This window comes from Lactuca serriola, chromosome 1 (assembly GCF_051521515.1).
Source record: "Lactuca serriola cultivar US96UC23 chromosome 1, Lser_US96UC23_V15, whole genome shotgun sequence".
NCBI lineage: Eukaryota > Viridiplantae > Streptophyta > Magnoliopsida > Asterales > Asteraceae > Lactuca > Lactuca serriola.
In genome coordinates this window covers 145,361,385-145,370,089 of record NC_136408.1, presented here as the reverse complement: position 1 = coordinate 145,370,089, position 8,705 = coordinate 145,361,385, and the positions used below count along the sequence as shown (strand labels likewise).

The 8,705-nt window shown below is 25.3% G+C and overlaps 1 long non-coding RNA gene across 1 annotated transcript; it reads left to right on the top strand.

Annotated features, from left to right (window-relative positions):
- The first annotated feature begins 557 nt into the window (after positions 1–557).
- Positions 558–5,661, top strand: LOC145071271 (uncharacterized). The gene is made up of 2 exons (XR_013690344.1): positions 558–896; positions 4,937–5,661. It is a non-coding gene; the product is annotated as an uncharacterized LOC145071271 (long non-coding RNA).
- Positions 5,662–8,705: the final 3,044 nt, after the last annotated feature.

Here is an 8,705-nt window from a genome sequence, read left to right as displayed (position 1 = left end):
TATCCGAAAAGAAACAAACGAAATTATAAGTCGATCAATAAAAGAGAAATCAAATATAAGAATATATATATATATATATATATATATATATATATATATATATATATATATATATATATTTGAAATGAAAATTCCAAAGTATATATAGCAATATGTGGACATTGGACAATATTTGTAGGGAAATTAAAATCATGACATGTTTTAATAAATTTCAATATTGACTTATCTTTCCTTTTATATTTTTTTAGAACGAATGGAAATATGATTAAAAATAAACAACTAACAATGTGCTACTGAGAATTACATAATATAATATTAGTATAAGTGAAAGTAGAAGAACAAACATCAAACATTCCAATTGAAATCACTTTTATATAGCTAATATTCTAGCTTTCCAATAAAAGTTTAACAAATGGAAATTAAATTCTTATGAACGCATGGTGATGTCGCATCGGCTTTTCTTTTTTCTTTTTTTTTTTTTTGTTTTTTTTATTCAACCGATATAAACATGGTCAAAATTGTATCACACAAATGGATTCGCTGATCATATAGTACATAGTCATCTCTGTTATATAACACGCCTCAGCTGACGTTTTTATATCACAAAACATTCACACTTACACACATACGAAAATGGAAACATGCATTACTCGTGAACTTTGAAAGCAAGCCACATGTGGCGTTCATACCATTTCCAGCACAAAGCCACATCAAGTGTATGCTGAAACAAGCAAGTTTACTACACCACAAGGGCCTTTAAATAACCTTTGTTATAGGTATTATAGGTGAGAAGATTACAGTACAAATCTTCTATTTCTGGACTGTTGCTGCTAGTGCTTTAATGGGGTTTTACCAAGCTCCAAATCTAGTTGAAAATGAAGTCATCCCCCTAAAAGGTTTGTTTTCCCAAGAAAATTTCTTTTTCGGATATGATAATGTTAGGAAATTAAATGCGAACGAAAATAATGATAATTTAAGTTGTGTTTCAAATTTAATATTTTCTTTTATACTTTTATGCGTTTGGATCCATTCATATAACTGTTAATACTTAATATCAAATATTTTAATAGTTATTAAAATATGTGAATAATCAAGATAAATTTAAAAGTTTAATTATGTATACAATTTTGTGGAATACTTATTTTGAAGGGAATACAGTTACCAAATTTTGATTGATCGAAATTTCATTAACTAGTAATTAAACTTATTAATAATAACCTAAAAACAAATACTAAAAATAAACAAAAATTTAATGTTAATTGCTTATTAGTTTCACTCATTTTATAAGTATATATGACACCTCATATAAATAATTTATATTTATACATAACTTATTTAACAAATTATTTTCATAGATAAAAAACCTGGATAACCATATAAATAAGAACTAAAAATTAATTATTATACATTCATTAGTAGTTGTCAAACTCGTATATTATATGAATTTATTAAAAAAATATGAATATTTATAACTTTAGGAAGTTTGGAATTTAATTAACATATTTAGAAATGGTGAACTGTTAAAGAATTTAGTATGACTTTTTTACAAAAATACCGTTAGATCCTTCATTTTGTAAATCCAACACACCGGATATTTTTTTATAGCGGAAATGAATGATTAGAAATATTTTCTTCAAATCTCATAAAATTATTTTTTTTAACTTTAAAAAATAGTTTTCTTATAAAATATAATTACTTTTTTTTCTATCCAAATTAAAAAAAAAACAAATGATACAGTTCTTGGTAATACTAATTTAGTGAGTTTATAAAAAAATTATAAAATATATTGTTAAGGATATAAACATTTTGTTTAAATGATTTTAAATTTTTATAAAAATTAAGACGTTAATATTTTCGTTCTACAAATTAAAAATCTTTTTGAAAGATTTATTATATATCATATATTATGAAATTTTGAATTTTTTTATAAGGCTGATTAGATACGAAACTTTAAAAAAAAATGATGAAAATCATATGATCCAAAATAACATGATTTAAAATATTTATAATTCAAAAAAATTATGATTCAACATGTTTATGATCATTCATTTATTTTTATGATCATTCATTTATTATGATCTAAAAATATGTTGATTCAAACATTTTATAACCATTATTTATATCTTTTATAATTCAAAATTAAATAATTCAAAACATATAATCATATAAAATTTGTTTTTTAAACATTATTTAATTGAATATATTATTGATCCAAACTCATATGATTCAAAAATTATCTAATCCAAAATAGTTTGATTCAAAATATCTTGATCCACAAATATTATAATTCAAAAATAATATAAACAGAGAATATTATGATCTTTAATATATTTATTAATTAACAATTTTATAATTGTTTAACATTAAAAATTCAAACCGACATTTAGTTTAAAAAAATCAAAAAATAAATAAATAAATAAACAAACAAAAACACTATTATCTTCAAGTATGTAGTAAAGAAATTAAAAAATGAAAAAATAAAAAAAATATAAAAAAAACAGAATAATAAAAAAATAAAGAAAAAAATAAAATAAAAATAAAAAAAGGAAAAATATGAAAACCGAGTATATATGTGTTTAAAACAATTAAAGTTTTTTTTTAAAATTAAACAAACAAAAAAATACACGAAAATAAATAATAAAACTCACTTAAATAACTTTCAATTGATGTTCGTCGCCCGTGATTAAATCCCCGCGTCCATATATAATTACCACTGACATGAGTCATATGCGAACACATCACTCCCAACTATTGGGTTTGACGTTTGTACCCTTGAAGAAATGGATACTCGAGAATTGTCTTCACCATTTTTTGAGTCATCACGGGAGCGAGGCCCTATATATATATATATATATATATATATAGGTTCTGGTTCCGATGAGGACTCAAAAATGGAGAGGATTGTGATAAAAATTCTCCACCACCCATTTCGTCAATGGCACAAATGTCAGACCCAAATAACTTGTTGTGGTGCGTTCGCATGCGATCCACATCCATGATAACTAATACAAATTCGAGGATTTAGTCGTGTGCGGCGAACATCCATGGAACGTCATTTAAGTAGGTTTTATAATTTATTTTTGTTTATTTTATTTATTTATATTTTTCATTAAAAAAAATTAATTTTTTTGAATAGATATATGCTCGATGTCAACGTTTTTATTTGTTTTCGTTTTTATTCCTTTTTTAATTTTTTTTTGTTTTAATATATTTACTACATACTTGAAGGTACCAGTGTTTTTCTTTATTTTTGTTTTTGTTTTTTCATTTTTTCATTTTTATTTTTTTATTTGTTGAACTAAATATCAGTTTAAGTTTTTAATGTTTAACAATTATAAAAATTTAAATAAGAAGAATATCAAAGATCATAATGTTTTTTGTTTATACCTTTTTTTTAATCAAATTATCTTGAATTGTAATATTTTGAATCAAATCATTTTTGAATCATATGATTTTGGATCAATAATATGTTCAATTAAATATGGTTTTTGTTCAAAAAAATTTATGGATCATTATATATTTTGAACTATGTATATTTTATCATAAAAGATATAAATAATTATTATAAAATATTAGAGTATAAACACTTTTAGATGATAACAAATTAAGGATCATAAACAAGTTGAATCAAATTTTTTTTTTGAATCATAAATATTTTGAATCATCAGATTATGGATCATATTTTGTTTAACATTTTTTTAAAAAAAAAATTAATATTTCATAAAATTAAAAATAAATACTTAAGAAACTTATTTTTGAAAAACACTTTTTACAAAGTCACTAATATATTGAGTAGAACTATCCCTTAAATTTTTTATGGATTTTGGAGAATTTATTTTCTGGGTTTTTTAAAAAATAAATAAATAAATAAATAATGTTTTTTTATTCAAATTTTCATAATTATACTCATTTTGTAGAGAGTTAAATTTTAATAACCTTGGTTTATATATATATATATATATATATATATATATATATATATATATATATATATATATATATATATATATATATATATATATATATATATTAGTTATTGTTAAAAAACAAAGTAGACAAAAAAACCATTAAATGAGTCAGAAAAGCGGAATGGAGGGGGGGGGGGGGGGTGGAGGGAATTGACGATGCTGGGGGTGGGTTTAATTTTTTTTTCTTTTTTTCCCTTCTGTTTATTTACCTCTTTAACATCCGAACAATTAACCTGGGGACGAAATGTATTATATATATATATATATATATATATATATATATATATATATATATATATATATATATATATATATATATGTATGTATATATAAGTGTATTCATATATGAATATACTTATGTGTTTTTTCACAAACACATAAAATTATAATTCTTCATTTAATCTCATAATATATAAAAAAAAACATATTTTAAGGCCAAACTTCTCTATTATAGATCTATTAAGAAAACTCATTATTTTGGTATTTTCTTTTCTTACTTTTACGTGATCACTCTAAATAATGAAATGAAAAAATCTAAATCAGATTGACAAAAAAAATGAAATAAAATTTCTGGATGACTGTAGTTGAAAATTTAAAATTTAAAATTATGTTTTGGAGTCTGTTAAGGAAACTAGGAAGGTGTCATGAATAATCCTCCACACGATTCGAGGAATTTTCGTGGACTATCATCAAAGCCCTTAAACTTATGTATTCATATGTCTGATCTGTCAGACCAATGCAATTACATCTAAATTAGGTAACCAATTTGGAAGAAACAAAGAAGATTCATATTAATGGCTATAGTCTATGGATGGAAGAAACCAAATGTCTCGAATAGTTGCAGTTGAAGGAACCAAATTTTGTGGTTTATGTAAATCTTGGAGCATAACATTCATATCTTTACAAGAGTTGCTAGCATTTGGTTAGGGGTGTGAAAATAACAATTATTGTTTTCTTTGGATCATCAGGCATAGTTTGGTTATTGGAGAGTCTTCTGTCTTGCCTCTACAATTCAAAGAACTGGGTTTTCGACTCATTGTGGTTGGGATTCGACCGTTGAGATCTTATCAGTTGGGTTGTCCATGATATGTTAGTCTTTTTATGCAGACCAATTTACTAACAGTATGAAAATGTGTAAGGAATTGGAAATTGGCATTGATATTGGAAGTAATGTGAAGAGGGATGAAGTCGAGAAGATTATGAGGGAGTTGATGGTAAAAGAGTGAGGAACAAGGCCAAGGAATGGAAGAGACTTGTAGAGATTGCAACATGTGCAAAGGGATCATCTACTTTGAATGTTGAGAAACTTACTAAAGACATTAATACGTTTTCGATGAAAACATATTAATGTCTTTGGCAAGTTTGTCAACATTCAAAGAAGATGAGCCCTTTGGACCTATTGCAATCTCTGCAATTCTCTTCCATTCTATGGCATTTTTTTCAGTCGTTTACCTACAACTCCTAGCTATGGTTTCATATGTTTTTTTGGTTTTTAGAAGTTTACTATTTATTTTAGTTTTCATTTATTTAGATTTTGGTTCTATTTTCGCTTATCATTGGTCAGATCCTAAAATCAATAAGTGGAGCCTATTCTAGGTCATGAATCAGATACATGATGTTAACGTTCATATGTATGTAAATTTCATGTTATGATAATATATTCCAATTAAAAAAGGTCTAGGATTGCAAAACACTTACTTTAGTGATGTATTGTAGGTGAAACATAATCACAACACACAAAATTGACTAAATCAACTTTACGTTGTAGCTTTCTTATAATTTTGATAGTAGTCATGCTAAATATTAAAGAGTGACAAAAGATACCGCCCCCAAAAGATGTATATAATATTGTTTTAAGAACCACAAAGATTATCTGAGACCAAGATTTAGAGCAATGTCCTAAGTTGCAACTAATATTTAGAATCTAATAATTTTTCTTGCAGGTCCACAATAACATTATGTCCCATATAGTGCAAAAAAATATAACATCAATGACCTTTTAAACAAAAACTAAACATTATGTAGGGCCATAGTGACATTATCTCTATTAAATACTTTGATCCACTATCTGGAGCATTGGGAATTGTATATATTAATAGTTGAAAGTTGTTTATTAATACTCTCATTTGGTGGGACCTGATGTTTCCATTAAAGTTCTTTATCTATCCATTAAAAAGATAATTGACGGACAAATATGATCAATCCTGTCACTTTCATATGCTCTTGTTATTCCTCGTCCACCTCCATCTGTTTTTAGGTCTCGAGAACGTCCAATATCAAATATGAAAAGTTTCACCTTGTGATTAGGTTAAATCAACATAATCTATAATTTATATATAGCTTTAATTTTTCTTGTTGCAACACGTACTAAATTTTATCATGGTTTCCAATTGAGTTTATGCATTCGAATTTGAGTAGAATCAAACGTTAAGTGACATATGATTTCAATCAATAATCATTAAACTATATATATATATATATATATATATATATATATATATATATATATTATATTTATATCTATATATACTTATAAAAGAGACCTATTTCTAAGAACCGCATCCATTTGAAACTCCCATGTCATTTTATATTTCTAAATACTTTCCACATCCATTTTAATAATGATTGATAAATTCTTTAGCATCAAAGATGTTATATGAAATATTAAAATTTATCTTGGATTCTAATAATATCAACGATGAGTGTTTTTTACTACTTCACATTTCGTCGTTCACTTCCCTTTCTTTTTCTTTTGTAATGACTTCAATTAGAAAAGAAAGGAAAAGGTTTGGACTTCTTGAGAAACACAAGGACTATTTTGTCCATACAAAGGTCTTTCATATAAAGATGATTACTTATTGGTAAACGAAAATACATTTATTGTATGATCAAATTGTTTGGGTAATCTTATTGTTTTTCCATGAAATGGTTAAATTTATGAAAGCGACTTTCTATAATAGAAACTCAAGGAATAGACAATATTGAAGAATCCATATGAATTCTACTTTAAGATGATAAATTCCAAGATTAATGATGCAGTACATAAGAAAATATTTTTATATTATCCAATAGTGAACCAAACAAATACCTTCAAGAAGAACTTTTTTATGGATGAAGTCACAATATATGTCATATGTATTGCAGAAAGTTCAATCTGTGAAAAAGGTGGAATATTGGAATTTTATTTATTTATTTATTTATTTATTTATTTTTTTATAATTTTGAGAGCATTATATACTTAAGACATTTTCATTTAATTCATACAATTGAAAAGCTAACTACAACACTATAGTTACTTGATTCTCAGCCATCAAACATAAAATGTAAATTTTGTTAAATATACATGTTATCCTCTTTAGATGTATCTCATTTTTTTTTATAAAAACTAATTAATAATGCTTACTGGATTTTATGTTATCAATAAATATGTTTTATGGTTAAATATTTTATCTTTTTAAGGAAGATGCTAAGAGAATACTATTGGAAACCAAAAAATGTTGGTGTATTTCAAGCTTTTAAGGTTGTGTGGTATTTCTTTTGATGTCGATCAGTCTTACACCACCACCGCCAAAAGGAGAGTAGCAAATTTAAATGTTCTTCAATCGGTTGTATTTATGAGTCACTATTGTAGCTTTTATTGAAGTTTTCTACTTACATCCAAACAAAGAACAATATGTGTAGAAATACAAGACTAAATTATGTTAATAGTCATGTAATATATAATATAGAGAAATAGTTAATATGGGTTCAATTGAACTATAATGTTATTAAGTCATTATCACCTAGACGGAATGATATGTTACACGAGTTATGAACCCACAAACGGATCCAGATTAAAGTTTTGGAATCCAAAAAATGATTCATATTAAAATATGACGAATCGATATTTATCCATAATCCAAAATGTATCCATATTGAAATCATTGGATCCATTTTTATCCATATTGCACTTTTTGAATCTTATACATGTTAAATATAGAGGATCCATATTACTTAAAATTTGGATTCGAAAGGATTCATGTTGATATAGATCCATACAACTTTACTTAAGTGTAATGTTTATTAATAATATAATAATTATAAAAAAATAAGTTAAATATTTTCCAGCAATTAAGTTTAATGGATTCTAAAATTATGTTTTGGCATCGGTGATGTGGTTTCTTAATTATTGTTAAATTTTAGTTTTGTTTAAAACTTTTGTTTTTCTGCGCAATGCGCAGACATTCGTTTAGTGTAATATGTGGAAGTATGGACAATGAGTTTAGAATTTAGAAAGGAGGAGAGATGGATATGAGAAGATATTATAAAAAAGGGTCCAAATTAGCAAAACATAACATATTTTATTCTAGTCAACTAACACAAAATGTTATTGGAAAGTTAATAGTTTAATCCTCTTTTTTTTTTCATTCTATTCCACTACTCCTTGAATTTGTAAACATAGCCCCAACAACAACAACAACAACAACAACAACAACAACAACAACAACAAAATGAAAAACATGAAAAAACAACTGTATGTAGCTTGCTTATTATTCTAATAGTAGTTTATGCTACACAATATAGACGGAAAAAAGACATCTGCTCCAAAACCAAGTGCACAAGAGGGGCTTTAAGCACTACAAAGACTTTATAAGACATTATTAGACTCTCAATGTACAAGGCAGTAACTACATGCAACAACTGATTCCAAAATCCAAATATGTTCAATAATCTGAGACTGAGATTCTTGAGCAATGT